Genomic DNA, 20,776 nt, shown 5'->3' with positions numbered 1-20,776 from the left:
TGGGAGTATTTTTTATAATTTTTGAGTATTTTTTGTAGGTTTTTAAAAATAATTTTTGAGTACCTTTTGAGTACTTTTTGAGTACTTTTTGGGTACTTTTTGAGTACTTTTTGAGTACTTTTTGGGTACTCTTTGAGTACTTCTCAAGTACTTTTTGAGTACTTTTCGAGTACTTTTCAAGTGCTTTTTGAGGTCTTTTTGAGTATGTTTAGATTACGTTTGAGTATTTTTTGGGTACTCTTTGAGTACTTTTCGAGTATTTTTTTAATACGTTTTGATTACTTTTCGAGTACTTTTTGAATACTTTTTGAGTACTTTATTTTTAGAGTACTTTTTGAGTAGTTTTTGAGTATTTTTTGAGTACTTTTTGAGTACTTGTCGAGTACTTTTTGAGTACTTTTCGAGTATTTTTTAAGTACTTTTTGATTACTTTTCGAGTACTTTTTGAGTACTTTTCAAGTGCTTTTTGAGGTCTTTTTGAGTATTTTTAGAGTACTTTTTGAGTACTTTTCGGGTACTCTTTGAGTACTTTTCGAGTATTATTTGAGTACTTTTTAGAGTATTTTTAGAGTACTTTTTGAGTACTTTTTGGGTACTCTTTGAGTACTTTTCGAGTATTATTTGAATACTTTTTGAGTACTTTTCTAGTACTTTTTAAGTACTTTCAAGTGCATTTTTAAGGTCTTTTAGAGTATTTTTAGAGTATTTTTAGAGTACTTTTTAAGTTGTTTTTGAGTATTTTTTTATTTTTTGAGTACTTGTCGAGTACTTTTTGAGTACTTTTCGAGTACTTTTTGAATACTTTTTGAGTACTTTTCAAGTGCTTTTTGAATATTTTTAGACTACATTTTGAGTACTTTTAGAGGTTTTTTTTATAATTTTTGAGTCTTTTTGAGTACTTTTGGGAGTATTTTTTGTGATTTTTAAGTACTTTTTGTAGGGTTTTAAAAATAATTTTTGAGTACCTTTTGTGTACTTTCTGAGTACTTTTCGAGTATTTTTTAAGTACCTTTTGAGTACTTTTTGAGTACTTTTTGGGTACTCTTTGAGTACTTTTCGAGTACTATTTGAGTACTTTTTGAGTACTTTTCGAGTACTTTTTGAGTACTTTCAAGTGCTTTTTGAGGTCTATTAGAGTATTTTTAGAGTGCTTTTTGAGTACTTTTTGAGTACGTTTTGGGTAATTTTTGGAGTATTTTTTTTATAATTTTAAAGTACTTTTTGGGTACTTTTTAAGTACTTTTTAGAGTTTTTTTTAAAAATTTTTGAGTACCTTCTAAGTTCTTTTTAAGTATTTTTGAAGTATTTTCTTTTATAATTTTGAATTCTTTTATGATTTTTGAGTACATTTTGAGTACTTTTTGGGTAATTTCTGAGTACACTTTAATTATTTTTTTGAGTAGTTTTGAAGTGCTTTTTGTGTACTTTTTTATACTTTTTGTACACTTTTAGATTACTTTTTGTGTAGTTTTCGGGTAATTTTTGTGTACTTTAAGTATATTTTTAGTGTGATTTTTGTATACTTTTAGTGCACTTTTAGTGTACTTTTAGTATACTTTTAGTGTACTTTTAGTGTACTTTTGTACCTATTTCACTAAATGCAGTGATCAGTTCAATAATCCAGATCCAGAATTCAATTCTAGAATTCAGTCCCTTAGTTTAGGGTCAGAATTCAAGAATCTAGTATCAAAATTGAATTTTTTTAATTCATATCCAGATTCATTTTTTCCAGTTTTTGCATTCGGTTGCAAAATTCGGATCCAGAAATTCAGGTTCAGATTCTTTAACATCAAAGATACTGTACCATCGATTTTATTCGTATTCACGTCATCTAGTTATATCTCATGACAATACCCATCCGTTTTTTTTTTGTTTTTTAAACTAATTCTTTTAGAAGTTTAGATGTCCTGAAAAAGACCGTTCATTTTATAGGTCTAGGTGATGAAAGGTGCATATAAAGAACTGGCAGTACTCGATTATCAAGGTCGTCCAGCACATTCCTCGGAATCGAATATAGAAAACAAAGACGCAATCCTACGTCATAAATCGTGAACCAGAAATATTACATCTGGAACTAAATTGAAACCATTAGTATTCGACTACTTTCAATCGTTTAATCGTTGGTTGTAAAAAAAACTGTCAAACTTTCTAATCACACCCACCAGTTACCAAATCCCTTCCAGTCATGGAAACCACCTCCTCTAAGCAAGAAACACACCGCGACGAAAGTGAAACGATAATCCCGTGCCAGTTCTAAACGACCATGTCGGGAGTAACGAGGTGACAATTCACACACACACACACACACACACACACACACACACACACACACACACACACACACACACACACACACACACACACACACACACACACACCGCGCACGTGTCTAGCAGTTTAATCTTTTCCGATCCGGTGTTGAAAACAGTCGCAGGAGTAGTAAAAGAAAAAAAACAAACAAAGCAATCCATGACACTTTTTGAATAATCACCAAATATTTACGACGAAAATTCCCATCCATTCGAGCATCACCGTCGTGTTCCAGGCGTCAGCCGCAGCATAATAAACATTTGTTATGTCACCCGTCTTCTTGGATGCAGCATGGGTTGCTTTGTTGGTGTTCGATATTTTGTTGTTTCGGTGGTCGGTGAACAGTGAAAACGTGCACTCTCTTTCTCTCTCTCTCCCTCTCCACCATTCATTTGGCTTAAAAGTCGAAGTCGTTGAAAGTAATAATTTGTTACTTGACTTCTTTACGTGTTTTCGTTTTTATCTGACATGGAGGAAAAAAAGGGATGCGATTGTATTTTCTTACCCCAATGCTACGTGTTTCGGGAAATTGACTGATTTGACAGATTGACAGATTACTTACGATGGAATCTCAGCAAGCCAACGCACGGAAATACGGTCCGTTGGGGGAAGTGCTGCCACCTCGTGCTGTCCCAATGGAAAACCCAGAGCCGATAGTTGCCGGTACTACCCTTCGAATGAAAACTTCGAAACTATCGATAACAAATTTTTATGCTTTTACGCTCGGCTTGGTGGAGTAGATAATGTTGCCGTTTATTTCTCTCTCTCTCTCTCTCTTCCCGGTTCGCGCCAAGACAAATGCCGTTGTTTTCCCATTCTGACAGCAGCAGCAGCGGGGCGGCAACCCGGAGGCTTTCATTGCTATCATTAGGATCTGATTTCACTGGCACTGGAACAAGCTTCTGTGAAACGCTGGAGTTCTCGGTGACAGTGACAAATGTCCCCTGGGAGCACGGAGCGGGGACGTATCCGCGTATGAAAGTTACCATTCCGTGGCATATAGTTGGGGGTGATGAGCGCAGCCGGGCGAGACAGTTGCCGTTGTCGCGTCCTCGTCGTCGTCGTCGTCGTCGTCGTCGTCGTCGTCCTCGTCGACGGTGGGGCAGAAGATGGATGAGCCGGTAATTTATGAGCGCAAGTGACTCACACTTTCTAATAGGGGGCTAAGTATCGAATTAAAGCGATCGGTTACCAGCTTCCGTCGTTCTCCGTGGATTGTGACGTGGAGGGGGAGATGGGGGAGGACTTGGAATGTGCTTCTTGGATATTCACACGACCACAATCCAATGTTCGTAAGTCCCGGGGGGGACAGCGTTATTTCTGTTCGAGTCAACAATCTTTTTCCGGTTTTTAGGAAAAGCCATAAATCTAATATTAATGTAATATCACAGTTCCAATTCATCAAGTACAAGTGGAACATCGATGTAAAACGAATGGTGATTAAAAAGGGCCAAATCCGGTGAGTAATGGCGGATGAGGTAAAAGTTCCCATCTGAGTTCGTAGATGACAGTTTTTAATCACTTCCGCTGTCATGCCTTGTAGAAAGTCCAGGTCATTTTTGAAATCGCTTCGGTTCCACATCGTTTCCTTTCCAAAGCGGTTAGGTTTTACTGTTGATGTCGATGATGGTTAGTCAGGGTCGACTCATGATTTTGCTCGCTTGGGATTTCCACAATAAATCCATTTCTCATCTTCCGTAACGATTCGGTGCCTAAGACCCGTTGTTTAATATCAATAAGAAACAATTTCGACTTCAGATATCCGTTATTTAGCCTTTCTCATATAGAGAGGTATATGTGATCACCTAAAAAATCGACCAGTAAAAATTGACCCCAAGGGTTCCGGAATTATAGGGTGAAGTAGGCTAAAAATGATGAACCGCCACTTGAAAGGGTAAAAAAACACGTAAAAATTTTCTAGATCGGCCTCAAAACTATTCCAATCGATAATCATTATCGTGGTTCCATGCGGAATTCCCGCATTTCATTTGGATCCGACCTCCGGCATTATAGAATAAAGTGTGTTAAAAATTTTATAACGTCACTTGAAGCGAAGGTACAGCAACCATAACAAAATTCCAAATTGCCTTGAAAACTGTATCAATCCATAGCTAAAACAAACCGATTCCGACTATTCTTTGAACAGTAGAAACGCCACTAGGTGGATTAAACACGGTTGTCTTTCTGTCGTCTCCGCCGTTTGTTTTTAAGATTGTGTATTTTCTTCGTTCAACAATACTTGCAATTTGACAGCTTCATTTTCCTCTGCTTCTCACACTGAAATCTCTATTTTCCAATCGCTTAAACCAATGATTCCCTACTGTGCCCACCTGTGAGCACTAGCATATTTTTAGTGGGCAGTAAATGCAAAGTGATCAATAGGTGGGCAATAAGTCTCAAATAGTTAGGAAAAAAATATACCTGAGAAAGGTTTAAAGTGTACAAATGTACTCATGATAAGTTTATATAGACATGTAGAACAATTTTCGAGAAAGCATTGCTAAATCAGAAAAACAATAAAAGTAAGTATTTGAAAACATACAAGATTCGAATCATGTATTCTAAGTAGCCGTTGAATATTCCTGTTCAGGAAGCTCTCTGAACATCTGAATGTTTTGATGTAGGTTTTATCTTCCTGTACTCTTGTAATAGAACTTCAAAAGTCGCTTGCGCGTTATCACATTCTTGTACGTCGGCAGTCCTGCTAGTTTTTCAATTCGAAGGGCATTCCCAGCTTGCTTGCGAAACCTTGCATAGAGCGGTTCAGTTTCCGCTTGAAAATAATGACCACTTTTTTCGACAATTTTGCGTTCTCCGAATACTTTTATTACTTTAGCAACAGGAAAAGTTGTCACATAAACCAATTTCGATTCCTTTGTGTGCGAGTAGTTCGAGTTTTCGCGATAGGAAAGCAAAATTTTTTCAAGTTACTACTCTTGTTTTGGTGCCATTTAAACAAACGAGAGGTCGAAAGCGAAATCGCGTACTCTGAATACGTAAGTAAACTTGCAATTGCTACGCAATCAATTTAATTATGGCAAAAACTTTTGAACTTAACATGCAAACTTTTGAAATTTAAACGCAACATGGGAATGTCGGAAGTTTACACAATCTCCGTGTCTGGGCTAAAGATGGAGATCTGCATCTGAATGTTGGATGTCCTTCACTGTATCAAGCTTATAAGTTTTTATAATTTTCATATACAGATTTTCGAAACAGAATTTTGATCTTCCGATCCAGATTCACAGCTTTTTCTCGTGAAAAATATAGACATCAATGTGGCAACCCTGCACCCTATCAGAAATTGAACAAAGCACGCTGTGTGCTTCGTTCGCAAAGGCGGTGCTGTTTTCTTCTCCCGTGCCAACACGTAGCGGTTTGGCGTCGACATTTTAAATGGCAGTTTGAAAGTTTCGACACTCATCGTCATATAATTTCGAAATCGGAAGTCGGATCTGGATGAAATTACGCAGTATCTTTTGAGATAATGAGAGCTTTAATTTGAATCATGATTTGTGAAAATCGGTTTAACCGTTGCTGACAAATTGAAGTGAGTTCCGTTTTTGAAGGTGCTTTCGGGAGCGGAAACCGAAGACTAGTAGTCCCAAAGTAGGTTTATACATCCATTAGCTAACGAGATCTGCTAACCAGATGAATTTACCAGTAAGTTTTACAAAAAAAAACCACCTCGTTTCGCCAACACTTGTGAAAAATACTCAAAAAATCGAAAAAATTTCACTTTCTGCGCTGCAATACCGGAACCGGAGGTTAGCTTTTCGGGGATTTTTTCTAGGAATTTCTAGACCTTTCTTTTGCAACTTAGTTTGTGAAAATCGGTAACGAAATTTCCGAGAAAATGGAGTGCACATTATCTCATGGATATTACCTTGTAATATCGGAACCAGAAGTCGGATCGGGATAAAATTCAATAGCAAATTCTATGAGACTATAAGACCTTTCATTGAAATATGAGTTTGTGAAAATCGATTCATCTATTTCCATATAAAAAAATGAGTAACATTATTTGTCACATACACACAGCCATTTTGTGATCTCAACGAACTGAATCGAATGGTATATGACACTCGGCTCTTCGGGCCTTCGCTCAAAAAACGGTTTTTACAGTGATTTCCATAGCCTTTCTATATGAGAAAGGCAAAAATAAAAATAATAATTAAGCAACAAATTCAAAACTACCGTAAGTAGTTAGAAACAAATGATTCACCTGTACAACAACTCCATTTACAGTTATCTCTCGAGTACCTCAAGGAAGTCATTTACGACCGTTTATATTTTTACTCTATCTCAATGGTCTGAATTTCTTAGTGAAATGTATCAAACTATCGTTTGAGAATGGCTTGAAATTAAATAATTGATTCTTACGAGCTTAATTCTATAAATTCGTGAGATGGTGTCAGATCAACCACCCTACTGAAAACCTCTCCCGAAAACCGGACCGGGTCAAGGTAAGTCGGGCCGGATTGTCGCATTAGCAGCATGTTTTCGACGTTTCAATTTTCAATTAAAATGCAAATGAATTGCCGTAGGCCCATCGTAGGGTTCGGTTCCGTCCGTCCGAGCGTTGTTCCCGGTCGCGCCACACGGTTTTATTTTCACGATCGGGTTGTTGAAGGGGATCCGTGCGTCTTTAACCAAAAAATTTAATGCTAGTTTTGGCGGGGAAATCGAGCAATAAGGCTCAAATTTCCTGTCGAAGTGGCGCCCTCGGGTGTTGGCGTGTCCAGAGCAGAGGAAGAAAAAAATTCACAGTGACAGTTTATTTCAGATGAAAAATGCTGTGGAAACATATTTTCCGAGGTTAAATAAGAATAAGAAATCGATCTATAATTCAATTTGTCAGATGGATATCAAAATTCATAACTTTCTATTTGATGTCCACTCAGAAAACGATTCCAATCTTAAGTTGAAGTAGCATCAAGCATCCTTCCAAGGCAACATGGAATGGGAAAGGTCGTCTGCCGAAGGTCATTCCACTGCCAAGTTTGGAAGAGTTTGTTTGCTCATACCGTGCAAACAGATTACGGATAACACGGAGATTAGCGAGTCGAACCGTGCCGGGATCTGGTTCCCTAATTAACTGCTTTCTTCTTGCGATTCTGATGATGATGGCATAGAAAGAAAAACTGATGGCATGAATAAAGTTTTTTTTTTGGTTTGGTTCCGGTGCTGCTTAACTGCAGATTGGAGTTTGATAAAGGTAGCTTGTTTATTGTAAGGTCTAGTGGAATTTTGTTTCGACGAGTTTCGGGTGGAAAATTGTTGCGTGAATTGAATTTAATTCGGTATAACAGGGCCCCCTGTCGGCTATCAGATCTGAAATAAAATTTCCCATGGAGATGACTTTAATGATTTGCATAGCTTGATACATTCGGAAAGTCTACCAAAAGTTTTTCGGTTCTGATGTCCTGGTTTTCGGTTTAAAGCTTCTTATCGGTTTTTTTAGAGAGACTGGCCGGATTCTATCGAAGCGTGCCTGGTTGGGAAACAGTACAGGAGTTATCCAGCGCACTGTCAAACATCCGGTGGAAGTGAATGTTTCGCAGAATTTCTAAGGTCGAAGCTTAAACGAACCAAAATGATTCATGTGAGATCAAAATTGAACATGGAACCTAATTCATGAGACTTGGAAGGACCAACAACCGCGTTCTCGAATTAAAAATTCCTAAAACCGAACGGCTACGAGAAGAGCGGTACACCTAAATAAGTTTCATACATGCGAAGCCTGTATTACTGAGAATTCATGCAAAATAGTGAGTAAAAAACTGAGATTTCGCTCTACAAGTTCCAAACCTCTGCTCTGTGACAATAAAAAAAAGGCTCAGGACGGAGAACAGAGTTGCAATTGATCAAACACGATTTTCGCAGATGAAGGAACTTTTTGGGTGAGGGTTCGCGTGATACGTGTCTGGTTGAGACACGGTACCGGATTCGTTCCCCACATTCAGTCGAAACTGCAGTCAAAGTGAATGTTCAGGAGCGCTTCTAGAAGCGGGGATTTCATTTCTTGGGGCAATTTTACGCACTGAACAAGGCTTGTAGATTCACGTTCAGACTCTGGGAAAGACTTTAGTACAGGTTCCATTTTAATCGGTTGCAACTATTTTGTTTTCATTGTACTGGCAAGGCACAACAAATAGATGACATTTTCCTTGAACTAATATTTCACGGTTTAATCTACAGGATCAACAGCCCCATAATATTTTTTTTCGTTTCTGTTTCTGATTTCGACGACTGTAACCTACAAAAAGTAACGCTTCGTATCGCCTGTAACTCACAAAAGGGTAACGCACGAAACGCCTAAAACTTAAAAAAAACTAACGCATGCAACGCTTAGTAACATTAAAAACTGATACAGAGTAACACATGTCACATTTCGTAACGCCAATAACTTACAAAAAGGAACGCTTGATACCGCTTATAACTCGCAAAAGGTAACGCTTCGTAACGCTTTAAACTTACTAAAAAAATAACACTTATAACGCTTGTAACTGACAAACGAGTAAAGCTTCGTAACGTATATAACTCATAAAATGTAACGCTTCGTAACGCCTATAGCTCACAAAAAACGGAACGCATTTAACGCTTCGAAACACCGAAAACTTATAAACGCATGTAACACTTGTAACTTACAAATGTGTAACGATTGTAAGGCTTCGTAACGTCATAACTGACGAAAAAAAAGTAATGTATAACGTAAGTAACGCCTTCATGTTAGAAAAAATGCTTCGTAACGATCCGTAACGCCAATAACTTACTAAAAAGTAACTTATTTATCGTTTGTACCTTACAAATGAGTAACGCTTCGTAATGTCATAACACACAAAAAGTAACACATGTAACGTTTCGTAACGCCTAAAACTTACAAAAAAGTAACGCATGTAACACTTCGTAACGTTTTTAACTTACAAAAATGTTACGCTCCGTAACGCCTATAACTTACAAAAAGTAACGCATTTAACACTTTGTAACGCTTATAAATCACGAAAAAATAATATGTAAAATAATAGTAACGTTTATAACACTTCATAACGCCTATAATTCACAAAAAAATGACGTGTGTAACGCTACGTAACGCCTCGAACTTACTAAAAAGTAACGCATTTAACGCTTCGTAACGCCCATAACTTGCAAAACAGTAATGTTTGTAACGCCTCGTAACGTTTATAACTTACAAAAAGTAACGCATGTAACGCTTCGTAACACCTATAACTTACAAAAAAGTAATGAATGTAACGCTTCGTAACTCCTATAACTTACAAAAAAATGAATGTAACGCTTCGTAACGTCTATGACTCACAAAAATATTACACATGTAACCCTTCGTAACTCCTATTACTTACAAAACAGTAACGTTTGTAACGCTTCGTAACGCCTGCAACTGACAAATGAGTAAAGCTTCGTAATGCTTACTACTCATAAAATGTAACGCATTTAAATTTTTGTAGCGCCTATAGCTTGTAACGCATGTAACGCTTGTAATTAACTAGCTAACGTCTCGTCGTATGTTCGAGCCGCGACCTGGAAGGATTATTAGCGTCAGTAGGATCCATAGTACTAGCCATGCAATGATGCTGTACGCTATATGAATCGGCTGCAAAGTCGGTTGAAACAGAAAGGTCAAATTCCACAAAAGGAATCTAATGCCAAAACTTTGCTACGCAACGCTTCGTAACGCCTTTAACTTACAAAAAAAAGAAATGCTTCGTAAAGATCCGTTACGTAAATAACTTACTAAAAAGTAACAAATATAACCTTTGTAGCTTACAAATGAGTAACGCTTCGTAGTGTCATAACTTACAAAAAAAATAGCGCATGTAACGCTTCGTAACGCCTGTAACTTACAAAAAGTAACGCTTAGTAATGCCAGCCTAAAACTTACAAAAAGTAACGCGTCGTAACGCCTTAAACTTACTAAGAAGTAACGGATGTAACGCTTCGTAACGCGTATGACTCACAAAAAAGTTACGCATGTAACGCTTCGTAACGCCTATGATTCACAACAAATGAACGCATGAAACGCATCGCCTATAACTTACAAAAGAGCAACGTAACACATAAAAATTCCTTAAAAGTAACGCATCGTAACTCGTTTATCGCAAGAATTTCACTCTTATAACGGTTTTTAACTTTCCTTATTTCCACAAAATATGATTTGTAACACTTAATTTAACCGTTGTGCACTCGAAAAAAAAAACACCTTTAACCACCCGAATGGGTACCCGGGTACCCATTTTTTTTAAATCGCTGTAAGTTGAGCATTTTTCAACCGATTGAAGTAATTTTGTAATCTTATCTAAGAATTGCTATATGAAATCAAGTGCTATGCTGAGTTGTTATGTTTATATATTTCAGGGGGCATCCGTTATGTACGTAACATAAAATTTTGAATTTTTCTACCACTCCTTTCCCCCTTTGTCGAGCATTTCTCAATCTTTTCACCATGTATTGTCACGTATTTTTGAAACCTCTCCCCCCTAAACGCGTGACGTACTTTATGTATGTTCCCTTATATACTTCACTTTCTTATCTTCAGTTTGAAAATTATTATGTACTTCAGGCCTATTGCGAGGAGCACGCAATACCAAATTTTGTGTTATGTATGCAATGTAATTAAATGCAATCAAAATTAGTGAAAGCAGTAGTAAATTTCAGGTAATAAAAATATAAGGAGTGTAATGAAAATGTAACAAAAACAATAAATTTTGAAATTGAACATGTAATCAATTCGGTCTGCGTGCCCCTCGGCCTCAGGCGATGTAAATATGTACAGGGTGATTTTTTAAGAGCTTGAGAACTTTTTTAAACAATAAAACGCATAAAATTTGCAAAATCTCATCGGTTCTTTATTTTAAACGTTAGATTGGTACATGACATTTACTTTTTGAAGATAATTTCATTTAAATGTTGACCGCGGCTGCGTCTTAGGTGGTCCATTCGGAAAATCCGCTTTTTTATCGACAAATTTTGTTCAGCGATGAGGCTCATTTCTGGTTGAATGGCTACGTAAATAAGCAAAATTGCCTCATTTGGAGTGAAGAGCAACCAGAAGCCGTTCAAGAACTGCCCATGCATCCCGAAAAATGCACTGTTTGGTGTGGTTTGTACGCTGGTGGAATCATTGGACCGTATTTTTTCAAAGATGCTGTTGGACGCAACGTTACAGTGAATGGCGATCGCTATCGTTCGATGCTAACAAACTTTTTGTTGCCAAAAATGGAAGAACTGAACTTGGTTGACATGTGGTTTCAACAAGATGGCGCTACATGCCACACAGCTCGCGATTCTATGGCCATTTTGAGGGAAAACTTCGGAGAACAATTCATCTCAAGAAATGGACCGGTAAGTTGGCCACCAAGATCATGCGATTTGACGCCTTTAGACTATTTTTTGTGGGGCTACGTCAAGTCTAAAGTCTACAGAAATAAGCCAGTAACTATTCCAGCTTTGGAAGACAACATTTCCGAAGAAATTCGGGCTATTCCGGCCGAAATGCTCGAAAAAGTTGCCCAAAATTGGACTTTCCGAATGGACCACCTAAGACGCAGCCGCGGTCAACATTTAAATGAAATTATCTTCAAAAAGTAAATGTCATGTACCAATCTAACGTTTAAAATAAAGAACCGATGAGATTTTGCAAATTTTATGCGTTTTATTGTTTAAAAAAGTTCTCAAGCTCTTAAAAAATCACCCTGTATAAGTGAGATGTCCTGCAACAGTTGGCAGCGTTGTGTATTCTACATATGTTTCATTTTGGTACGGCCTTTCTCAAATAGCTGGTTTGGAAAAGTTTCAAATTAGTAAATGACATTTATGGTGGAAAACACAAGTGTCGGAACATTCTACGGAAATCCGGATTAACGGGAACCAGAAGAACCTACTACAGCAATATACACGGCCATCGAAAAGTGGATAAATTTCTGAATTTACCCGTACTGAAAAAATTCAAATCGGATGGAATTTGCCTTAGTTACAAGCATTTTTATTTGTGGGTACCCGGGTACCCATTCGGGTGTTTACGTAATAAAAAAAATTTGAGCCCCCCCATTCGACCCCCCTTACTGTAAAATGAAAAGTCAAAGCATGAGAAGTTATGGTCCAACTAGTTCTTGGAATTGACCGAATTGCAGAATCTTAGTTTAAACCTAACTCAGAAATTTCTTATTTTGAAATTCGAAAAGGTACCCGGGTACCCATTCGAGTGCATAAGGGTTAAGAAAATTATCATATGCAACGTTTTCTAGCTTCTTTAATTTAACGTAACGCTTCCCATCTCACCCGAAATTTCGAGTGTAACACTTCGTCAAATGGAACATTTTTACATACTGGGGACGGGCAAGACGTGATGCCTCTCACGCAACCCGCCTTGGTTCGATTCTCAACTCCGCCGTTTCTAGCTCGAAAACGCGAATGACCTTGTGGTTAAAACCTCTAGAATCGGAACCAAAAAAAATGTTATTCCGTAGTACTTTTACTTAGATGTTAGCTTAGATAGACCTCAATAAACTTCGTAACGTACTATTTCAGGTATTTTATATACATATTATTATAATTGTCATTTATTTTACCCCGGTTACATCCTCTAGTTTTGACTCTGTTCTGCTTCGTTTAGCAGCCTGCCACTGCGTGCTTTCTCGGCAGTGAAGTTAGGACCATCACGTAATTCAGGATCAACAGCGGTATAACATTTTCCAAACCATTTTTTTTCGTTTCTGTTTCTAAATTCGTGAGGGGCCCCCCTCTGAAAACATGACTGCTATCATCTATGAAAAAAACATCATTACACAACTAGGTAGAGTAAAACAGGTTTTCATACAAGCTGAAACTAGGGGCACTGCATGCCCCCTTGTCTCAGAAGGTTCGTTGTATAAACTAGAGTAACATTAATCGATGGCAAGTCCTAACTTTTTTTCATCGGACTCAATTGTAGTCGTTTTAATTTAGGGATCATTTGTCATTCATTAAACCGAACGAAAACATTGATGTTTGATCCTTCAGTATCCCGGATAAGTAGAAAAAAAACGAATTTGGCAAGCGAGACAAGATTTTCAAGAACTCGAAATTCGACCGAGCAATGTGCCTGCAAACAAATACTCAAAGTAAGAAGATAAGTACGCTATTAAAATTCAAAGGGAAAAGGGTAATTCGCCAAAAGTTAATCATAACAAGTAGCAAACGAAAATTGAAAAGTTTTTTTTTCTTTTATGTCGTGCTAAAATTAGTACTCCTCAAGCGGGGTCTGGAATTATTTTTCAAGGTGTTTTTTCCTGTAAGCTTCTGTATCCTTCAATTCGCAATTCAAAATCACCCCATACAGGGAGAGGGAAAAACAAAATTTACCATCATTTCAAAGCAAAACATTTAAATTCCCACTCCCAAAAACCATCAGCGAAATCAAAGCCGGATCGGAATCGCTTCACCCGCGTCGCCTCGATCCATCATCGTCGTCGGTGCCTATTTTTAGCAAGCCGAGTTCTGAGACGGATTTGCTTCCATCATTCCACATCCACAACCGACAGCATTGACCGGATGATAAACAAAAACACGTGCTCGTTCTCTCGCTCAACAACAAAAAAAACAGTCCCATTCGCTCTCACTCTCTCATTCCACACCCTCGGAACAGTTCCATTGAAGTAGCGAGTGAACTGCTCGAACGCAGAAACGCGCAATCGCGCCTGATTTGCCGTGACGGTCACTGGAGGCGCTATGCGGAGCGCTAGTAAGTGCTCGATTTTAGATTCGGGTCACTCTCTGTCTCTCGTTTTCTCTCTTGCATCATCGCACGGTTTGGGTTTTGGGTTTGGGAAATGCTACGCGAGCGAGAGAGTTATCCTTTGAACGTGATTCGGCTCACCACCACTGCTGGCGCCATCATCGCCATCGTAGCAGTCGTCGTCGTCGCCGCCGTCGTTTGTCGTGTGTTTGTAAGGCAGCCTTATCCAAACCGATTGCATTCAGTCACGATCCGGGGCTTGTCGCGTGCGTATGTCGTAGTAGCGTCTAGCGTTTTGGTGTATGAAAAGTGTATCATCCAAGCAACTAACCAACCAAGCAACTAACCAACCAACCAACTAACCATTAGCGGTCCGGTTTATCGCTGACGCGTTTTTTGACACTTGTTCGACAGCAGATCCTCGGGATGCTGACGAAGAAGATTGATATTTGTTAAGGCGAATGGGGGTGTGTGAGTGAGAGGCTCTTGCGTGTGCTGAATTCCGATGTGATTCAAGGGGGGGCATCGAATGGCCCTCCTTGCCCCGTCCCCTCCTAACCGTTCCGTTGATGCTGATTCTGCGTTGCGTAGAGAAAGAGGAGGAGGAGAAGGTTCAAACTGCAAGCTGCAGCCGCAAGCGATTTTAAATTGGATTTTCCGCTGCCGCCGGTTCGGAGGATGCTGCTACTGCTGCTGCTATTGCCGCTGAGTTCCAAGAAAGTAGGAAGTGATTTGTACAGGTCAGTACGTGGTAAGCAAACACACGTCACCGATGAAGAGGATAATGTGATGAGAAAAAGGGATGCTGCCTGTGTGGTGGCGGAGGTGGTGCTGGTGGTGAAGCGGGAAGGACACCGAAGACACGCCAGTAGTTGCATTGCATGATGAAGTGTGACCGTTCTACCCGGGGATCGTAATTGTGAAGAGAAAGGATGAAAAAGGAAAAGAAAAAAAAAAACGAAATGCCTTAACTTCCCAGTCTTCCCAGTAGTCCGTTGGAACGGGGACTGGGGAGACTGTGCTGCGTTGAGAATTTGTGTTCAGTGCATAATTTATGCTTTGCAAGCGCATTCGGCATCGTGCCAGGGAAGGGGGAATGGAAAGTCGAGAGTGAAACGATTCCGGTGCATGTTTTCGTTCGATGGAAAACCAAGGAGGCGCCCGGTACTGCTGATGGAAACAAAACATGATGGAGCAAAGCGTGCCGGGAGTTTAATGTTGCTCTCCAATGAGGTCGATGTTTTGAACAACAATCGTGTAATGTCATGGTAAAAAGCAAAACTAAACAAAACAAAACGGTAGCTCATTAGTGTGTTATTGCCTGTGTTATGCAAAAAAAAAAAAGATTTAGGGTAAGGGCTCCCTATTTCATCTCATTTGTAAGGACGTCGCCTTCAAACCCCGATTTAGCCACTAAAATCACTATAACTATTTCATATTACTGCTTCATTCGCCTTGCTCCACGTTGAGAATTGATTCACATTGCTTGAAAATTTAACTAATATTCATAAAACAGCTAAAAACACTTATGATGTGTTCACTACTCTGCTCCTAATTCCATCTCAATGGATTTTTATCCATCCTATCGTTGATCCTTTATTCATCCTATAAATTAGCAATGGCGACAGCAATCAAAACAAAATATTCCACTATTACACTCTCACCCATGCGTATGCGGCTGCCAGATGGCTGACTAAACGCCGCCAGCTGGAAAAATATGGCTTGCAGACATTCTGGTGACCGACTGCCTTACCGCTGCCACATATACAACTCAAACGATACAACCGTACCCACCAGGATTTTTCCACATTATTATTATTGGTAAAAAATTTACTCGATGAATTATCTAATTAATGGGGCATCTTTTAACATCATTTTATTAGTGAAAACAAATAGAACAGATATAGACTTTATATGCAAAGTAATACATATTTTCTATGAAAACATCTGGCATCTTTGTGCACAGCCGATGAAACACTCACACACACTTCACAGCGTTATGTTGGCGTATAGCGGAATGAAACCAGTGCTACTAGATTTGCCACAATGGTTATTTCATTAGTATTTAACACGCTCTTTCTGGTAATATTCGAAGCCAAAACAGCTTTATTTAAATATTAATATCAATAATACAATTAAACTAATGTCACGGATACCAAAAACATACTTTTTGATAATAATTTGAAGAAGAAAAACAATTTATTTTTTTTTAACAATATGAGATAACTTGGCAACTTTGCAAAACCAAATAAGATGAAAACAAAGCGCAATCAAGTGAACTAAGTGAAAAACTTTCATCTCATATTTTAAAAGACTTTTATTGTTTGTCGGGTAGTTTTTGAAGTTTTAAATCGTTAATTAAACAAGTGGCAAGTGATCATTACTAATTATGAAGTCATCCAGCATTCAATGGTAGTGTAATTGTGCGAAAAAGTGATCATGTTTTGAGACGAATCGATTAGTAGATAATCAGAAACATGACGAACTGTAAATCTTTAGACGAAAATGTGTCCTAAATTGAAAAGTGAGTTTATTTTTAATGAAAAAAACGATAAACGAAGAATTTGAAACCATTTCTTTCAATGGGAAAGTGTGACAATAGCTTTTATAATCATTTTAAAACATTTCAATGTTTGGTTCAGGTAGGTTGTAAAATATTATTCATGTTCAAAGTAATGAGGTGAAGGGATGAGATGGAAATAGGAGCTCAGATGAAATAGGGAGCCGTTACCCTACCTCAGAAAACTTGTCGTTAAAAAACGAATTGTCACGTGGAATCAGTTCGGAATTTTCCCATCATTCATTCTAAACCATGGGTTGCTTAGATGTTTGCAAAAAAAAAGTCGTCTGCACTTTTTTTTTTGACGTATTCCACGATGAATATTTTGAGCACGCTGCAACCGATAATGAAAACGATTCGGTTTCATTGCTTTGAAGTGCGAACGTGATTCGTTTTTTTTTCGTATGGAAATGTGACCGAACGTGCTTCAAAGATAATTTTGAGTGAATGACATGAATTTATATTCACGGTTTTTCATTTTTAAACGATAATCGGATATTTTTCGGATTTTCAATTGAATAAACAAAATTTATTATTATAGGTTTGTTATTCCACGAAATCGTGGCTTAAATTTACGATTTTATTAAAAAAAACAGTTTCCAATTTCGGCTCAGGCTGTAGTGGAAACTGTCCTGAATTCGAATGAAGCATTAGCACTTGCTCGGATATTTCAACTATTCCCAGGAAAGTCCAGTCTTGAATGTGTTCATTCATATCCCAGGGTAGCTCAAATACGGCAGAGCATTTCCACGATTTGAACAAAGTTGTAAGCTTATTTAAGAGGGCTGATTCGTTAACACGTTAACTACAAACTCAAAACCATCGTAACTAATTAGCAACTTATAAGCAACAAATTATCCACTGGGTGTTTGATTTGCTTTCAAGCTTATTGAGGAGAGGTACTTCGTCAACTTCATATGAACTTAGCGAAATACTGAAAAAGTAACAAAAAATCGAGCAACAATTTCAAAATTACCGTAATTATTTGGCAACAAACTATCCACTGGGTATTCGAAAAAAATGAGCAACAAATTCAAAATTACCATAAATAATTAGCAACAAACTTTCCATCCACTGGTTTTAGATTTGTTTCCAAGCTTATTTGGAATTTGGAAGGTATTTTGTTGACTTCATATAAACTTAGTGAAGTGATAAATAGAAAAAAAATGAGCATCAAATTAAAAATTATCGTAACTAATTAGCAACTTATTAGCAACAAACTATCTACTGGTTTTCGATTTGTTTCCAAGCTTATTCGGAATTTTCGTTAACTTCATAAAAACCTAGCGAAGTGATAAATAGAAAAAAAAATGGAGCTTCAAATTCAAAACCACCATAACTAATTAGCAACTCATATGGAACAAATTATCCACTGGGTGTTTGATTTGCTACCAAGCTTATTTGAAAGCGGTACTTCGTTAACTTCATAAAAACCTAGTGAAGTGATAAATAGAAAAATACGAGCAACAACATTTGACATAAAAAAGTCTTTGGTTTTGCGGTTTTTTTTTAAGTTACGCGGTTTTCTTTTCTGACAAGGTTTTATCAACATTTTTATAATCTTTCGAATTTTTATATCTTTTAGTTGCTATAATTTACCGCTTTTTTTATTATTGATTTTCAACATCTTTTAACTCCTAATTTTACTATTTTTGACTTCTGTTTTTATTCGTTTTCTTTGTTTGACTTTCGAATTTTCCCATTTTTCTAGTTTCTATTTCCAATTGTTATTCCGATTTTCAATTTATTATATGCATTTTCTGTCCTGGGATTTCAGTTTCATATATTTTACTTTCAATATTGTATTTCAAACTTTTTCCGCAACGTTTCAATTTTACACTTTTGATTAAAAAATTGATCTCTTTTCAAATTGAATTTTCTTTTTCCAGTATATTTATATCTTTCAATTCCTATAATTTACCATTGTTTTGTTATTGATTTCCTACATCTTTTTACTTTTAATTTTTTATTCTTGACTTTCGTTTTTTTCTGAGTTTCCTAAATTCTATTTTCAATTGTTTATTCGATTTTCAATTTATTATATACATTTTTTTCTTGAATTTCAGTTTCATATGTTTTGTATTTTAAACTTTTTTCGCAATGTTTCAATTTTAGACTTTTGATTAAAAAATTGTTCTCTTTTCAAATTAAACTTTCCCGTTCCAGTATTTTTATATCTTTCAATTTCTGTAATATACCGGTTTTTTTTTGTTATTGATTTCCAACATCTTTCAACACTTAATTTTTAGTTTTTGACTCGTTTGTTTTTCATTTTTCTTGTTTCTATTTCCAATTGTTAATTCGACTTTAGATTTATTATATGCATTTTCTGTTCTGGGATTTCTGTTTCATATATTTTAGTTTCAATTTTGTATTTCAGCTTTTTTCCCAACGTTTCAATTTTCGACTTTTGATCAAAACAATTGTTCTGTTTTCAAATTAAATTTTCTTTTTCCAGTATTTTTATTCAGTATTTTTATATCTTTCAATTTCTATAATTTACCGTTTTTTTTCTGTTATTGATTTCCAACATGTTTTAACTCTTAATTTTCTATTTTTGATTTTGGTTTTTATCCGTTTTTTCTTGTTTCTATTTCCAATTATTAATTAGGTTTTTGATTTATTATATGCGTTTTCCTTTCTGGAATTTTAGTTTTATATATTTTAGTTTCAATTTTGTATTTCAAACTTTTTTCTCAACGTTTCAATTTTGGACTTTTGATTAAAAATTGTTCTCTTTTCAAATTAAATTTCTTTCTCCAGTATTTTTAAACCTTTCAATTCATATAATTTACCGCTTTTTGTTATTGATTTGCAACATCTTTTAACTCTTAATTTTACTATTTTTGACTTCTGTTTTCATCCGTTTTTTTTTTACTTCCAATTGTTAGTTAGATTTTCAATTTATTATATGCATTTTCTTTTCTTGAATTTCAGTTTCATATATTTTAGTATTAATTTTGTATTTCAGTATTTTTATTCAGTATTTCTATATCTTTCAATTCCTATATTTTACCGTTTTGTTTTTTGTTATTAATTTCCAACATCTTTTAACTGTTAATTTGACTATTTTAGACTTCTGTTTTTATCCGTTTTTTTTTTCGTTTTTATTTCCAATTGTTAATTCGATTTTCAATTATTGTTTGTATGCATTTTCTTTTCTGGGATTTCAGTTTCATATATTTTAGTTTAATTTTGTATTTCAAACTTTTTTCTCAACGTTTCAACTTTAGACTTTAGACCAAAAAATGGTTCTCTTTTCATATTAAATTTTCCAGTATTTTTATTTAGTATTTTAATATCTTTCAATTTCTATAATTTACCGTTTTTTAGTTATTGATTTCCAACATCATTGAACTCTTGTTTTTCTATTCTCGACTTCCTTTTTTTTCATTTTTCTTGATTCTATTTCCAATTTTTAATTCGATTTTCAATTTATTATATGCATTTTCTGTTCTGGGATTTCAGTTTCATAAGTTTAAATTTAAATTTTGTATTTCAAACTTTTTTCTCAAAGTTTAAATTTTGGACTTTTGATTAAAAATGGTTCTTTTTTCATATTAAATTATCTTTTTCCAGTATTTTTATTTAATATTTGTGTATTTTTCAATTTCTATAATTTACCGTTTTTTTTATTTGTTTTTGATTTCCAACATCTGTTAACTCTTAATTCTCTATTTTTGACTTCTGTATTTATCCGTTTTTCGTTTTTATTTTAAAATTGTGAATTCGATTTTCAATCACACTGAAGTCTTTTTTTATGCGAGTTTACGTACCGCATAAAAAAACCGCACAAAAAATAAGCCGCATAACTCTGCAAATTCGCATAAAAACCCGCATAACTCTGAAACTTCGCATAAAAAACCGCATTAATCTGAAAATTCGCATGAAAAAGGCGCATAAAAAACCGCATGAAAAAAGACCTTAGTGTATTGCTAGTATAAATTTATTTTTCTGGGATTTCAGTTTCATATATTTTAGTTTCGATTTTGTATTTTTTGTATTTTGATTAAAAAATTGTTCTCTTTCCAAATTAAATTTTCTTTTTTCAGTATTTTTATATCTTCCAAATTCTAAATTTTCTTTTTTTCAGTATTATTATTTAGTATTTTCATATCTTTCAATTTTTATCATTTACCGTTTTTTTTGTTATTATTTTCCAACATCTTTTACCT

General features: G+C 36.0%; 1 protein-coding gene across 5 annotated transcripts in view; it reads left to right on the top strand.

Moving 5' to 3' along the window:
* The first annotated feature begins 14,290 nt into the window (after nucleotides 1–14,290).
* The window catches only part of LOC131433108 (hemicentin-1), a 406,910-nt gene continuing 400,424 nt past the window's right edge, over nucleotides 14,291–20,776 (top strand). For 4 of the 5 annotated variants that reach the window (XM_058599958.1, XM_058599949.1, XM_058599927.1 and 1 more), the window contains exon 1: nucleotides 14,291–14,781. The gene's annotated coding sequence lies outside the window, so the exon portion shown is untranslated. Of the gene's footprint in view, nucleotides 14,793–20,776 lie in introns of all 5 variants that reach the window. The other variant, XM_058599943.1, reaches the window with a different exon arrangement.

This window comes from Malaya genurostris, chromosome 1 (genome assembly GCF_030247185.1).
Source record: "Malaya genurostris strain Urasoe2022 chromosome 1, Malgen_1.1, whole genome shotgun sequence".
Lineage (NCBI taxonomy): Eukaryota > Metazoa > Arthropoda > Insecta > Diptera > Culicidae > Malaya > Malaya genurostris.
Note: the sequence above shows the minus strand (reverse complement) of the source record. Positions and strands in the feature narration are given on the sequence as shown.